Genomic DNA, 17,750 nt, shown 5'->3' on the forward strand with positions numbered 1-17,750 from the left:
TCATTATGAGTGTTCTGTAAAACAAACAGGCATTTCAGGAGATAGAGGATTGTCTGTTGGAAGGGACTGAAAGATGATAAATTAAAGCACTTTACTATTCCATTAAAATTAGTGGTAATCAGAGATACACATTTTCTTGGTTGCAATTTTAAATGCTCATTGCATGACGCAAGAAAAAAGTTTAGGAGCTCTTCAGAAGCATGTAAAATACAGTAATCTTCAAAAGTAAACAATAATAAATCATGATTTCAAGTAATTTAGCAAAGACAATGCTATTAGCTGAAAGGAACATAAAAAATAGGGAAAAAACTTAAGCTTATATTTTAGTATAAGAAAGTGAATCAAAAGTATCACACTTTCTTGATTAGTCAGGCTTAAACCTTTTATCTCCCCTGCATGCTTTTCAGTCCTTTTCCTTCTAGAAAAACATACCAAGGTGCATCTTGACTTTCTTTTTTTCCTGGATTTTCAATTTCTAGCTTGTCAGTGATCAGCCACACTTTGTACCAAATCAAACAAGTATTTTTCAATACTTCTGTGACTAGTAATGAATTAAATATCTGATTTACATCATAGAGACTTTATTCTATCTTAGATTTGCTGGTATCTAAGGTTACACTGTGCCATGTTTTAACCCCAAATGGCAACTAAAGCTGCTGTTGAATCCACTCGCCAGCCTACAGGTGGGATGCCGAGGAGAATCAGAAGGAGTTAAAACCTGTTGAGATAAGAACAGTTGAATAATTTAAATAAAGTAAATCATAATAATAATAATAATAACATCCATTAAAAGGGAGTTAACAAGAAGAGATAGAGGAATAAAACCCAAGACAGACAAGTGATGCTCACTACAGCTGCTCACCAGCTGCTGACCAATGTCCAGCCCATCCCTGAGCCAGGACTGGCCCCCTCCAGCCAACTCCCCCCAGTTTATACGCTGAGCTTGACACTCTGTGATATGGAATATCCCTTTGGCCAGTTCAGGGCAGCTGTCCTGACCTGGCCAGCCTCCTCCTGGCTTCCTGTGCACCTGATAACTGGGAAATTGGAAAGTCCTTGACTTGGGGTAAGCCCTACTTAGCATCAACTAAGCAATCAGTGTGTTATCAACATCATTTGCATACTAAACCCAAAACAAAAACTGTACCAGCTACTAGGAAGAAAATGAACTCTATCCCAGCCAATACCAGGACACATCTGTAGCTGCAGTGGTCACCAATAAAAACTTGTTAAAACCCGAAGTTTTTAATTTTGTTAAAAAATTAATTCAACATGATTCTAAAATAGAGTTGTCCAAGAAGGAAAAAATACCATCTTTTACATGTTTCAGAATAAAATCTGAATTTACTAGACCCACTGCAATGTGTTAAATCATGTTCACTTTACTTCATTCACTGTGCCCCACACATGTTTAGGAATGCTGCCAATTCAACAGAGCAGGATCCTTGGTTCTCATGCACATTTGAACTCTTTTTATACTGCTCTAGCAGAGTGAGGACATCTGAAAAATCTGCTTACTATTCATATATCTCTGGGGCTTCTTTACAGTCCTAAAATCTAGAAAAAATGTTTCTGTAAAAACACGTCATTTAGATTTTAAATACCGTTCACATAATGAAAATGTAATTAATTTTAGATTAATTCTAAAATGAATTTTAGATTCATTCATCAGTTCATTTTGAAAATATGTATTGTATTTTCACACATATTCATTCCCATGCCCAACATGGGAATGTGCCTATGCTTGGCCACCTCAGATCAAATAATCTGAATCGCAAAAATCCTTCTCACAATTTCTTCTGAGGGTATTTTGTAATAAGTACTGCTTTCCTTTGTTTGAGGATTTAACTAGTTTCTTTTTTTCTGTCTGGATAACTAGGGGTTTTTTCCAGAGTTCATGAAGTGCTTTCCTGGAAGATATTTCTGGATATAGATTCTGAGCCACAGACTGTCTATTCAAGTCATTAACCACCAGGAGATAAAATGGTGTTTCCAATTAAGGGTGCTGGCCTTGATCTGGACAAATCACTTCGATGTAGTTGTTTCTTTTGCCCCTTGTTACAGTAATATTGATAGGAGCTAAAAAGTACTGCCCAAAGACATTGTCATCGCTGATTGCTGGCTGTGCCTATGAGAACATTATGGAATCTTGGTCAATCCAATACGTTCTTGCATGTTGTGATTAAAATTGTACTGATAATTTAGCATTCATTGGAATGAAAAAAGAAGGAAGCAAGTGGCAGGGAAATTTCCCTGTCTTTTTCAGTGAGAAATCCCAACACTTTGTCATTTTATTCCCAGCTTAGCACAGAACTCTCTGGTGCTCTTCTATTCCAGCCCAGGGATGCCTGACATAAGGATTCATCTGCATTTGTAGAATGCTTTTTCTTTCCTTGTGAAACTAAGTTTTCCTTGTTCTTGCTAACTATAAAAATGGATCATGATATCTATTAGACAAAATATATCAGATTATCAGTGTAATGTGTTCTTGCCCCTTTCTACCTGCTGATTCTTAATCATTTTGAACTCTCAGTTACAACTGAAGGAATCTAGTATATTTTGGGTCAGTCAAGAACTGTATCATTTGATAGCTAATCTGGCAATTCATCAGAGAAGAGCAGGCCATCTCTTTTTCCCCTCTGCAACACTATTTTTTCCCCGGGCAGACTGTGTAACCACAGAGCAGATTGCAGCAAGGCTTGTTACGACACTGCTAAGGTGGACAGAAATGCACTCTGTCCTCACAGCCCCCAGCACCAGAGTTCCAGCTGTATCTGTGGCCCCAGTGTTCTGAGGATATACTGCCATTCTCACACGAACAACATGTCACCTGTAACTTTCTATAACTGCATCCACACTACTTCTCACTACCCTGCCCCTGCTGAGCCCTCCCAAAGGACTTACTGTAGGGATCATGCCTTCCTCATTCCTTACTTGCCTCCAGGATTATGAAACACATACCTCAGTAACTGTGAACAACTCCTGAAAATCTCCCATGAAGTTTTAATATGTTCATAAACAGCCATATGAAATTAAAAGAGAACGTGACTACTCCTAGCTGTAGTCCTTTAAAGTGCTTTATGGATATTTGCTTCTTGGCATTCCTCCTTTCTCTTTCAGAATCTGTAAGAATCTGGATTCTGAGATTCTGGCATCAGGAGAGAGTTCGGTTGATGCCAGACATTTTCCATCCCACAAACTCACGCAGCAGGCATGGAGGGAGCAGGGGAGATCATGATTGATACACTTTAAAAGTGAAAACTCTCCAAGCTCTGCAGACTGGGCATGCCAGCAGGCAAACCTGATTCACACACTTTCAAGACTCCAGTTGCTTTGCTGCTGAGATTACCTAACAGTTGGCATAGTCTGGCTAGTTCTTAATGCAGCAGCAGCTTTGATACAGGACAGACTCAGAACTGTCTCATGTCAGAAATAGCTTTAGCCTACTGACCTTTGATGGCCAAGGAAGTTTGTTAATCCCTAAGGAGTGAAATAATTAACTCTGGTGGGAGATTATAAAAATATCTATGTTTTTAAGTGCTCTGTTATTACCTCTGATTAGTGGGTAAAAGGCAAGTGCACTCCCTCATAATTTGGTCATGGTATTACAGATTTAATCTTTAATTAATGTCCTTTCATCTGCTACCCTAGGCTTTGTGACTGCCTGCATGCTACATGACTCAGTTCCCCAGCTGAGATCATTCTTGTTTCCAGCCATCAGGGGTACTGGTTGTCCACATAACTCTAAAACTAAAAACTGAAATTGCAAACAAAATACCATTGCTCCTGGTAAAAGGTTCTTACTCCTGTTGTTCTCAGGTAGAAAGTTACTGAAATTTTTAGCATTTTTATTTGCAGATATGTGGTTGAATTAATGAGTTGAACAGCACCTGAAAAAATGTCCTTTTAAAGAAACACTTTAAAATAGAGGATATTTGCTGAGCAGTGTGTGCAGTTAAGTGCAGTGCAGCTGTCATTACACTGATATTTTCTATAACATCATGAGCTATAGCTAAATTGCTACTACTCAGTTAACAGGACTCCAAGAAGTTATGTCTTCTAGTAATAAAGTCCAAAGACCCCTAACAAAACACTTGTCTCCTACACCCTGTAGGGCTTTCAGTACAGTGTCTTTGAATCATTCACCCAACAAGGCAGTTCTGCTAAATGTGCAGCTGAAAGAAGTCAATAAGAAGAAAAAACATTATTTGTGTCAATTTTTCTTTTCTTGGTTTACTTGCCTCAGTGGTGTGCTTCCATGCAATGATGCCTCAGTGAAGGAGCATCTCCTGACCTTCACAAATATGGTCAGTATGAGAAACTCCTTAAAGTCAAGGAGTTCACACAGAAGCACAGAATTTCCAGGTTGGAAGAGACCTTCAAGATCATTGAGTCCAGCCCATGTTCCAACACCTCAACTAGATCATGGCACCAAGTGCCAGATCCAGTCTCTTTTTAAACACATCGAGGGATGGTGACTCCACTACCTCCCTGGGAAGATGGTTCCAGTATTTGACCACTCTTTCTGTGAAAAACTTCCTCCTTAATTCTAGCCTGTATCTCCCTTGGCACAGTTTGAGACTGTGTCCTCTTGTTCTATCTGTTGTTGCCCGGAGAAAGAGACCTTCAAGATCCCTCTTTATCCTGCTCAGAACTGACCAGGCTCATTAGAGTAAAAGTGAGAGAACAAACCACTAATCGATTGCACATCTGTGGGTCAAGATAATTTTTAAAACCACTAAAAGTGTAACTCACCTAGACACTATAAAGAATAGAGCAGACATTAAAGTACAACTTCATAACATTTTAATCACAGTTATAAAAAATAATTAACTCTTGCATTAACACTGCCCAGATGTGGAAATAATATTATCAATCATCCTGGGTAGGACAGTGCTTGTAAATAATCTTGCATAACAGCTGACATTATAGAGAACCTTTCTGCATTGAAATTTTTCTTTTTATGTTTTATATGTCTAGATACAGACTGAGGTTTTGGAGGTTGTTCCTTTCCTAAGAAGAGTCTCATAAAAATCCCAATTTAAAAACAAGTTTAAACAATAACAACAATGATGTTAAAAGGATTTTTAGTTCCTTTTGCGTCTTGATGCATTTGCACCCACTTGCACCAGCTAATATATGAATCCTATGAAAGGAAAATTATGCCTTGTTCATCTAGAAAAGAGATCAGCTAATGTAGTATTGAGCCTGAGATTGGCAACTTGTGATGTGACAGGAGCAAATCTTAACATCCTTTCTCTTTAGCCCCTGTTTGCATAAGTCACTTGTGCTTGGCACCAGAATGCAGCAAAGGCAGCCTGACTTACATCTAGAGCTGGAAAAATCTAGTCAGGTGGTTGCTCCCAGCATAAATGGAGATTTTGAGGGAAGTTAGAGGCAGTTTTAATAGAATTCATTTTCATACTGGACATTTGCTAGGTTAGAAAACCATGTTCTATTGACATGCTATTATTACTGTGTAAAGTTCATAGGAGTCCCTCAGGCATTTCCAAAAGTTATGCATATGATAACTGCCACTTTTCCCAATCAGTTATGAAAACAAACCTTAATTTTGGAGGGTAAAATGTCTTTTTGATCTCTTAAATATATACCTCATGGCCACAAAAGGATCATCAAGATTTTGAAAAAAAAATAGCCAAGTGGTCTGAAACTTTGAAGAAGCATTGCTGAGACTCATAGCATCCTGATATCAGAATATCCACCCTATTATTGTCCTCCCAAATTATCACATCATATCCAAATTATAAGGTTGACATAAAATCCTGTGAAATTCTTGCAAAAAAACCAAACCAAACCAAAACATAACAAAATATACCAAAAAACCCCAAATGAAAAAACAAATAACAAAAAAACAAAAACAAACCAAACAAACCAAAACACCCAAAACAAAAAAAAAAAATCACCCAAAACAACCTAAGGTATATAAAATCATAAACAAACTATAAAAATACAGTGCAGAGACCCGAGAGGTCGTCTTGTCTATCCCTGCTCTAAAGGAAGTTCAGCCATCTCTCATTTTTCTGAAAGACAATAACTTCACATGCAGTTCAGAGTGATCAGGATTTAACCCCATGACTTCCCCTGTAAGATCTAGGGTCTGCCACTAGAACCCATTGACTGAAAGTATTTCCCTGTACTACCTTGCTTGCAAGAAAGCTTTTTTAGTTCTTCAGTATCAGCACCTTGGCTGGCAAAATCTTACCTCTCTAAATATATTTGGCTTGAATTAGTGAAAGTGTATTTTAAAGGTGCTCTTTGATCACCAGTTCTGTGATGAGTTCACAGATTTTTCCAACAAGGTTGGTAATTGCCTGATTAATTGCATAGGCATTACACAAAGTTGTTTTGTTTCTTTCTCTTCCCCAAAATGTGTATTATTGACTTCTAGTTTGGTGAACCTTTTCCCCAGTCTTCTTTGTGATTTTAACTGTTTTGTCTAAGGCATTTTGGATAGATAGTACTGACTTCTTGAGGTACATGTTCATGAAGCCTCCATGGACCTTCATGCAGCTCCACTAAGTATCAAGACACTGATCTCAGTCTTTGTGTTCCTAGAAAGTAAAAATTACTCCAGAAGGTAAAAGGCATCAGACTTTGCAAAAGGGACAACATATGCTCTCTAAGAGAATAGGTCTCCAAATACATTGTGTGGAAGGCTACAATATTACTTTTAATTCACAATTGCTTATAACATTTTTGAGACCATGGGATTTTTGAGACCATCCTGAGATCATGGCAGTTTCTCATCCTGAGATCAAGGGTTGTAATAGAAAACAACTGATGGACTGACCTTACACTCCTTTTGATATGCCAGTAGAAGAGAAACCAAGTGAAAGGTTGCACTTTGCATGGATATTTCTTCTCCAACGTGTAATTTCTTATCAGCAGTATGAACACAGTTCCCTAAGTTATCACAAACTAAATCTGGAATTCATTGTTAGCTGGTTTTAATGAAATGCAATTCTAGAACAGCTTTTTTTTTTTTTAGTCTTCTATAATTTCACATCCTCACTTTTCACACTGTTATCTTTTCTTCAGCAGTTAAGTGCAGGAACAGGACTAATCTCTACTGAACATATCTTAAGTTCTGTAATCATAATTTCTTGTACTGGCATAATGTGAGTTCTTCATATACAGCTCCACCTTCTTTTGCTTTCCTTCTTGAAGAACACTGTTTTGATTTTTTTTCTCTCTTTCTTGTAACTTAATGAATTTAATGCTAAGTACTTTTTGTCATTTTTCTTCTCATTAAATAGCAGTGAAGATTAATTGCTTAGTAAAAGCAAACAGACAACTTACTCAGGAGTACAGATTAGAGTTTTGAACAAATAAATGCAAACAGGAATAAAAAATAGCAATCATTTTCTTTTTTGAGGAATGGGATTTTTAAGCTTTGGCAAAAAATTTGATCTGGCTGATTTTTTCCTTTACAAAGAATATATGTAACTGAGGGATTCTTCCTTGGTGGCTTTCCTTTTACACTATTCCTTGGTTTGTAGAGAAACTGCAAGAGACATGAGGCTGCCTGATTCCTCAGAACTGCTTCAAAGTGCAATGCCTCCTGTTCACAGGGAACCTGGGTCACCCTTGCCACAGAGAACAGAGATCCAGAACTAGAGCTAGTGAGTTTCTTTACCCAGGCAAGAGCAGAAATATCTCATCCAATCTTACTCAGATGAGAAAAAGTTTTACAGCTATTCCAGAGTAGGCATCACTGTGACAGCCCCTTAGCACTGTAACATTCTCTAGTCAAACTCAATTTTATTCAAATTTTAGCCAAATCGCATACTTTATTTAAAAATTCAAAAATTGTATCTGTTTTGGAGAGTTGAAAAGCTAGAGGGATAAAATAGATATACACTGTAATTTCATCTCTACTTCTCACTCCTTAAAATATCAACTCCTTTAAAAATCCATTTTCTTTTTCTGGCTAACCCCTGAATTAACAACTCTTCTCCTAATTCTTTTTTCAAATATCTTCCAATTGGTTGTCCATATATTTTGCGGGATTCAGAATAGTAATCCACAACTTTGTGGATACTGGTAGCTAATTGAAGCAGGAGGTGAGTCAGTAGCCAAGCATGGTTGGTTCACTAGGTGACATCCTTCTTGAGAAATGCAAGAGGTCCAAAAGGTAGGCTGTATGTCCAAATCAAACCTGCTTTGTTGCAACATCTTTCCCTCAAGCCTTCCCAGTGATTAAGTTATCTCGGTCTATTTTGTCAAGGAGAGCTGGATCAAGCAAATCTAAACACATAAAATTAGGTGGGATAAATATTTCTGTCTTTCTGTTTCATTCCCATGGTGTTCATCAGAGATGAAATTTGTACTTTCCAGGGGTAAAAAAAGAGCCATTAGTGTGCAGAATAACTCTAATAAGAAGAAGCTACTCAACTACTGTTTGCAATATAAAAACACAGAACTGAAAAGATCTGTATGAATCCAGTCTCCAAAAAACTCTGGAACAGGATACTGAAGAAGCCCATAAAGCATTTACTCTACTTGCAATGGCACATGATGCTTTCACATCAGCTAGCTTAAGAATCTTAATATGAGGTCTAGAGCATTAGCAATTAAGTGTCACAGGACTAGGACAGGACAGATTAAGGGAGTTGTCAATGACACAGTAATCGGCAAGAAGGAATTTGTTGAAGAAAACTCACAGATGGTGGGAAAAACCTGTTGTCCCTGCCAGACTGACTTAAGGAAAGATTCTCTGTTGACTGCAATTCTGGCCAAAGGTGCTGAACATATAAGGAGTATACACTAGAAATACACCTGGCAGTTTTAATGTCAATAAAAACACAAAGACATTTCGTCCTGCAAGCCCAGGGTTAGGAAAGAGGTGGAAAGATTAAGAAAAAGGTAGGAAGAGCTTTTTGTTCTACTCCAAAGACAAGCAGCAGAAACTGACACATAAGTCAATACAATGTTTGAATGCTCTTACCATAGAGAATGTAGAAATGTAAATAAAAGTCCCTTTTTCGTACTCCTTCAGAGGCAGTCCCACATGCAATATATAAGAACTTAATTTTCTCCCTGAGAATTTTCTGAATAATCTTTTCAAAATGTTTCAAACTCAGTTTTAAAACTCTTTAGGTTTTTCACATTCAGGACATTATACCAGAACCATGTTTTCTGATACTGTACATGTATTTATTACCAAGATATACATTTTATCTTGTGACAACACTGCCCTTTAATTGAAACAAATCTCCTTTATGCTTTCAATGTAATGGGGATTTTTTCTTTTATTTTATCTAGGTCAAGGGTCATATACTTTAAGCAGATGAAATTCAATTCCTCACCCTTCTTTCTGTTTTATCTCAGCGATTCTGGTGATAACCAAGCTGGCTGCAACATCCACTTTGACCTGTATGTTGCTAGTTGATTTTTCTTATCAATCTGCCTGTATATCTCAGGGCAGATTTTGGGGCAACTTGGTCTATATTTGGTTAGAACATTTTTCTTGAAAGCAAGATGAAATCTCACCTGATTCTTTCCCAGCTACTCACCAGTGGTGTGTTCTGTGCTCTGTCCCTGTTCCCTCTCTTCTTCAGGGTCTGTTTTACCCCAGGTGTAAGACCTAATAAGTATCTAAAAAAAGCACAGAACTGCGAACCCAGTTATGATAAGTACCAGATAATCACAAAAAAAGTCTGCACCTGATCCAGACAGCAAGTGGCAGGCATTCTCAGAGAAAGCAGCAGTAATAACAGAAATAGACATTTTAGTAGGGCAAATTGCACTATGTACTGTTTCTACCTAAGTTAAATCACAAGTTTAAAGTAGAGAAAAAAAGAAAATGGCTGTAAGCAAAAGGTGTAGAAATGCTGGACTTCTTACCTCTGGCAGAAGTGGCAACAGGGTGCAACATTAGGCTGGTTTAGGTAACCGTAGCAAAACAAAATTAATTTAAAATTAGATCTGATTGCCAAGACAGGATGTGACCAGCTATGCATATCTACCTCCTCCAGTTGTAATGGAGTTTCATTTTAATAGTAAGATTAGAAGGGAAAGGCTTTTCTTTGGGGCACAGCTCCCTGGCCCTGTGTTTATGCTGGTACTCCCACCTGGAGGTGCAATGAGACTGTCATTCTGCACCATATTATCTTGAAGTATAGGCAATGTTTATCCCTAAGAGACCAGCCTCCTGCATATGTTTCTTAACAACTTAGAATGCATACATTTCTAGTATCAAGATTCCTATCTGTCAATGAAATTTTGAAATGTCATTAGGGAGGTACATTTCCTTCTGGCAACATTTGTCCTGTTTTATTTTATTCTCTATATTAATTTCTCAGTATTTTAGAATTAAGAAATTCTAAATCAGTTCTAGAGCCAATTCCTCGAATAATTCACAGAGATTAAGTAACCACACAGCTCATTTTACCGATAAATTAAAACAACCAAAATTTGTTTGTCAGCAGTTGTGAAGTGCTTTTGAAGGAAGTTACATTTGACTCATAATTCAAAAAAGAGATCCTGGCATTATCATTGATGGTTGTTTGAAATCATTAGCTGAATGTTTACTGGCATTAAGAAGAGAAGGCAGAGAGAAACACGGTTGGGATTTATTGTGTCATAAAGACAGCAGGAAAGGTGAACAGAGAACTCTTCATCAACCCCACAGTACTGGAACTAAGGCAAGCTCAATGAAACTGGTAGGAGATTGGTTTAAACAAAGATAAAAGGAAATACTTGATTACACAGCAGACACTGGACTTCTGGAATTCGCTACCAAAGGTGCTCATAAAGGCAGAGGTTATCAACGGGTTCAAAAAGGGTTCAGACAAAGTCATGGATTACTGGTCCTTTAACAGGACAGGCAGAAATCTACCCTGTAACACTCCTAATATTTTTGTATGCTGCAGAAATACACTGATAAAAGAGAACACAGCCAGACTCACACGGTCTTCTCATCTGCTATTGCCTCTCTCAGAGCATATTGGGCTAACTGGAATTTCTGGTCTATTGTAGTACAGAATGTCTAATATTCTTGAGAAAAAACATTGTTTGTGCTGGATGCACTTGCTAGATGTTAATAAGTACAATTTCCCTTCCTGATATTAAAGAAAATATTTGTGTATAGATAACATAAATTGAGTGGTCGACTTTTTAGAGATACTGACTGAAAATGAGTGAATTTATAATATAATATAATATAATATTATATATGTAAATGAGCTATACTTGATAGATGTATACTATAAGCATTAAATACTAAGTTACTTGAGATATATTCATAGAAGAATTGATAAAGAAAGGATAAAAGCCCAAACAAAACCCAGTTTTGGTCCTAAGGCAGAACTGTAGAAACGATGGGCATGCAATCTGAGATGGAGATACACATCAAATTAAGTATTACTAGATTATCTGTGCTTCATCCTGAAATAGCAGTCCAACCACATATCTGACAAGCAGGCTGATAAAGAATAAAACATACAAAATTAATGCAGATTAGTGGCACAGTGCCAAAAATGTGCAGTATGAACCTGGTTTGATTGCAAAAAGACAGGAAGTCCCCTGTAATTCTACAGAAAAGTGGGCTCACGGGATCTTAAACCAACAGGATATTTTACGTAACCTGTAGGGCTACGTAGGAGCATGGCATGGTTCTAAGATGACATCTGTTTGCAAAGGGCAAATACAGCTATATGTCATGCAGACATATGGTCATGCTGTAAAAGAGAAGTCTGTTTTGCTCTCGTGAGGAATCACAAGGCAGAAGGCAGAATTTGCAGTTTTCCAACCAATCCACTCGGATGGATGAGAGACTGTCTCATGTACATACAGCAGATTATAGACTCTCATTCTTTAGGTTTGGTCATATTTCATCATTTACAGAGAGATTTTAGGAACAAGATATATACAGCTCAAAAATTACCCAGCAATTATTTATTGGGTAACAAAAAGCATGAATAGCTGGGACTACCATACAACACTGTTGCTCACCATTTGCTTTCAATACCCTAATTTTTTTCTTGCTATTTTCTGTTGTTCAGTTACTAGCAATTACCACCTCAATAATTATACTTTGCCTGTCTTATTACTTTTCTCATCTTACATGGCTATTGCTCAGGCCTTGCAGCTCAAAAATAACCTTCTCAAAGTTCTACATCACCAATGTAAGGCACCAAACTGGACTCGAAGTCACAGAGAGCTGAACCTGAATCCTTGGGTTCTTACATCTCCTCTCTGGGTCATTCTTTGAGTAAGTTGTCTCTGAATTCCTCTTTCTTCTGCCAAGGCTATGCTGTCCCCTGTTCCTTTGCACAGTTCTTAAAACCTGTATTTGCCTTTTCTGCTTGTACACAGCAGTGTAGCATGATTTAATTACTGTGTATGAAATCCATTTGTCATGCTGATGTAAAAGGTTATTTTAAATGGTGCACACCTTTGCTTGCAAATCTGACATCAAATGCTTGTAAAAATAATTAAGTAATTAATTGTCCCAGTTGACAAGTCTGTGTGTCTGAATTGAGCATAAATGAAATACCAAACAGAAAAACAGGAAATCATCCTGCGTACCGTGGTAGGAAGACTGGTGTCTGAATTTAGATTACAAATCAAGGCTCTAAACATTTCATTTACCAAAGAAGTATTTACCTAGTATCCTGCTGATAAAGTGATCAGCTGCTGAGTGGCAGAGGCAGGCTGTGTTAATGCAGAAATCAACCATAATCTATAAGAACAGCATCATGGTAATAAGCAACAAGCAAAGGTCCTTCCAGTGTGGTTTCTGCATCATGCTGTTCATAAATGGTCAGGTGCTCAGAATGCAAAACTTCAAATCACAGCTTCAGGCAAGGCGTCCTAGAGTGTAACGCCTCAAAACATGCTGAGGACACAGTAACTGGAAATACACATTAGTCAAGATTCAGTGGGCAGTCAAGATGAAATATTATCATAAAGACTTGGCACTCAAATATTTTAGAATGCCAATGTGGTCAACATTCTGTGAAGAAAAACCAAGAGCATAGCATATGGCACGCTTTGCTTGTGTAGTGTTCATTTTATTAAAGAGGCCTAAAATTTGTTGATTATAGTGCTCCTATGACACTTATGTACTTATTACAACCCATTTCAATAACAGCTTTTTTAGCACCAGTTTATGTAACTCATGAATATATGAATACATGTACCATGCTATCATCTGGAATTTAAATTCACACTTAAAAATAACACCAAAATAAACAAGTACACGAAGCAAGCAAGAATAATTCTGAAGTCAGAAAACTAAGATGGATATGAAATCGTCACAGGCTGAGCACAGGAGATTGTCCTAGTGATAGAGTTTCCCATTTTTGTGATCAAACTTATCATCACACTTGGCAAAGAAGCTGCTTAAGAAATTTGCACCTGAGAATTTATTGCTTTGTTGTTCTATGCACAACATAGTACTTCTGCATACAATACAATCAAGTGCAGGAAGCTACTTCATATTAGAAGTACTAAAATTCATGGGTTTTTTCCTCTGGTCATCATTATTAAAGAGAAAGATGCATTGCACATTCACATCCACAGAGGAAGGTGTCAAAAAAATTTACATTTAATTCAGAAATGGTAAAGGAAGACTCTAAATAAAGGAGTAATTCTAAAAGCAAAACACACACACATACAATTTGAAAATTATTAAGAAAAATTGCAAAAAAGGCAATTTACCTACGGACAGTGCTTTTGTTTGTTTTCTAGGTAGGACTGTGAATGAAAGCCTCAGGCAAGACTGCATTTCCATTTTCAGCTCAAAAATTCAAGAATTCACAGAGACTTCTGCAGCTTCTTCTGAAGCTTACAAAGAAGCTTGAACAGTTACAGACTGCCTTGGATTGTTAAACTGTCTTGTATTTGGTGACAAGCAAATATATCACAGGTGCAGAGGCTTTGGCCAGCTCAAAAAAATACTTTTTCCAGAAAAATACTTAACATACAACACCCTTGGAAGAAGATGTAATAAATAGATGATACCAGACCATCCCTTTCCCTTTGTATAAAAGAATCTGTTACCAGATAACATCTCTTCGTTTTTAATTCCTAATAAAAAACAACTGTAAAGATCAGGAAATGTTTTTATTCTTAAATAGCAAAGCTATTTTAAAACAAGTTGTAATCTTTCATTATGTATTGCTTAACAGTTTAAATAGCAGTGATTGAAACAGCATTTCCACATTTGTTCTTTCAAAAATGAAAGCCTATTTTCTGACCTGCTGGCATTTAAAATAAGTATGAAAATACATATGTCACTGTAAACCTGCACTAATATTAATTTAGAAATTCCAAGTTAAAATTATTTTAAAGGCATTCTGCTAACAAAACCAAAGGGATATTCTGAAGAAGTTTGTCATGCAGCGGGTTACAGCCCAGTGCACTGCAGGCTCTTTCTTTGTTTTTAACTTCTGAACACCAAGTTCAAAGATGCACAGTTTTCCTGCAAGTGCTTTCCTAAAATGAATGAAGTCAAAAGTGTCCTGGAAAGGATGCCAGGACTGCTAAGAGTGATTACAACTAAGAATGTCATTAATAAACAGTAGGAGTTATCATGCTAAGGCACAGGTATGAAGAAGTGTTAGGTGAAAAAAAAATAAGTGAGAGGCAATAAAAGAACATGGCTAAGGCTTAACAGGTAAAAGGAGTTGAGGTAATTGAATCCTACTGGGAACAGATAAGCAGCAGAAACTATGATCACTTCCCTGCAGTCACTTTGGTAACACCCAATATTATTCCACTATCAGAAAATGCCTTTGAAAGACATTGGCAAATCCCCTCCTTCTTGCAAAGACTCACAAGCTACCAGTGCTCTAGTAGAGACAGCCCTAATCCCATTGACCACAGCAAGGGAGATGAGTGAACTGCACAGTAAAAATCACTTTCTAGGATTTTTCTTTAAGTGCTGAAACTGAAGCACCTTTATGCACAGAAGTGCTTTGAAAGGAAAAAAATGCATGAACTACTATGCTATTTATCTGATGTCAGCTTTATATCTCTTCTTATTCTGGTCTTACCACTACAAGACTTGTTGCAAAATCTATTGAAATGCTGCAGGAGTGGTGTTTCCAGAATAGTCTGCTCATGTCTGATTTATTTTCACTCTAAAAATCCGTTTGGTGGTCCAATCTTTCATCACTTACATAGGAATCCCTGAAGATTAGTGGGATGTCATTTGCAGGCTTTTATATCAGCTATTGCACTTCCCTGATTCATAAAGATGTCACTGGCTTTATCTGATACCATAGATTCACCTGATACCTTGCCCAGAGCATCCCACGGTACCTGCACACAGTGTGAAAGATCCTGCTTTTTGTCTCAGACCTTTCCTCTACTTTAAAGTCCCTTATTTATGCATTTGAAGCTGTCTGTTGTGTGCCCAAGTGCCATGGCCCCTCCTTTTTCCCTGAAATCCTCCCATGCCCATCATCTTAGCAGAGCCCTCTTGTACCCTGAAGCTGAGCCTCAGAAGGGAGGGAGAGGCCAGGAAGGAGATGTTCCCCCTGTGTTGAGGGTGTTTCTGCTCAGATCCTTCCATCCTCCACTCTGGCCTTTCCCACCATCTGCCACAAAGTTCAGGGGAGCAGCACTGGGAATCTTGATGAGACCGCCCTGCCCAGCCAGTCTCCCTGGTGGTGGCCTGGTTTCAGAAAATATGTAATTCAAGTTTATCAGGAGACCTACAATAACATACATGGCCTATTCTTTTTTTCTTTCTTCAGTCTTGGTTAGCTACTGTTGGTCGTGGCTAAAGAGACTGAGGTAACACCCCCTTTAGTTTGCCCCTTTATGTCACTTTTTTCCTTACCAGAATTACTGTAGGTATACATTTTTATCTGTGAGTTTCATAAAAATATTTTAATCTTATACTTCTTATTTAGCATAATCTCATACAATGAGAATATTTCCCAGACATTTTAACTGTGAGATGACCAGCTATGGAGTCACAGAGCCTGTGCCTCACGCTGGACAAACCAGCAATGAAGTAGGAGTCACCAAGGATGTCTCCATGGTGAGTGATAGACCACCTGGTGTTTCTGCCATCCCCATAAAGCTCCTTACCTGTCAAAACCATAAAATCTTAAAATAGTAATTTTATACCAGTTGAGTTTCAAGGTAACAAAACCTCCTAATGAACATGTCTTGAAGAGTAACTAATTGCATAAAAGGAGAGTGAAAACAGCATGTAAAGACAGGAAACCCAAAACTGACTGATCAGAGAGAACAGATCTTTTACCCCAAACCAGGAAATTAATAATGACAATGTTTGCTTACTATAGGGATCTGTTGGATTAAGCAGCAGCCAGGGGATTGCCAACAGGCTTTTGAGAAAAGAGCATGGGAAGTGTAAAAACTGGAAGGAAAATTGAGACTGTGGGGTGATGTGTGGGAGTGGGAGGCACTCAGCATAGCAGTTTGATCCCTGGCTCACATGCTGCCAGGAGTCACCCCACTCCCATCATGTCCTGGGTCCTCCCAAAATGGGGTGCAAGAGCAGAAGAACCCACAGCTTGGAACCCATGGAATTCCTTCTCACCAGCACATGGACTAGCAGGCAGCAGAGACCTCCACTGGAATACATAAAGACACAGGAATCCCCTCTCCAGCAGGAGAATATGCATGGCCACAAGAGAGGGGTGCACTCGTCACCCCCTGTCCTGTAAGAGGGAGATGTGCACAAGCATGCTCCTATGGGACTAGAAATGGTGGAGATTAGGGAGTTTAGCAATTTATAGGTGTGTTTTAACATCCTGCAAGTGTTTTGCACTCTGGTTTATCTGTCAGCCTGTTGATATTGATCCAGAAGGCGAAGTTCACAGAGTGTCAGCTAATTATGTGTCATTAATAAATCAGTAAACCACTTAGATCCTGATCTGAGTTAAACCACTTAAATGAAACAAGTCTTGCCTGCCACAGTCCCTGGTATTAAAAAAAAATCATATACTATTAAAAACACAATGAACAATTAGCTTAAGTACCACTGAATTGCGCTCAAGTCACAATAGGTCTTTAACTCAGATGATTGACTATTTCATTTCCTAGTTAGAAGTTAACATGCTTCTTCTTGATGCTCTAATTATCTCAGAGACAGTTGCTGGCTACAGTCCTGTGCATTCCTGTGCCATTCCTCTCTTTATGTGGTCACCTTAACAGGAGCTTGTATCGCAGAAAGGAAATTTCTTATTTCCAAATTACATTTCAGTAGGTAGTCTCTTTTCACATGCATTGGTGTAATTTGAAACACAGATGTTGAACCTGGGAAAATACCTCCCAGATGAACAGTCTCTAATTTCTCATAGTTGTCATGCTATAACTAAAGAAATTAAAAATAAGTGATGAGCTGAGAAAATGCAGAAAGAGCAGAATTAAATAAAATTCAACAATTTGTTGAATTTGTTGTAAAATTGAGCAATGCTGTTCAACAAAAGCATTGAAAAGTAAAATGTAGCTAAGACTTTGGATCCTCAGGTATAAGCTGAAAAGCAAGAGACTTCAATGATTAGTTCCAGAGAAACAACACATCCCCATGAATTTTATTAAAGATATTAATCATAAAACACAGCAAATAAATTTAAAACATATTATTTAAATGCCCCATGAAAGAAATACACATACAATCATTATGAATTTAACAGAAAGAAAATAATAAAGCTACTGGTCATCTAAAGTTTTCAAACTAAAAAGAAGCTCTAGCAAGGGGTCAGCCCACCAAGGACATCCTTGCATCTGCAGATCAGGATCTC

Source organism: Geospiza fortis, unplaced genomic scaffold, assembly GCF_000277835.1.
Source record: "Geospiza fortis unplaced genomic scaffold, GeoFor_1.0 scaffold53, whole genome shotgun sequence".
In the NCBI taxonomy this organism is placed as follows: Eukaryota; Metazoa; Chordata; class Aves; order Passeriformes; family Thraupidae; genus Geospiza; species Geospiza fortis.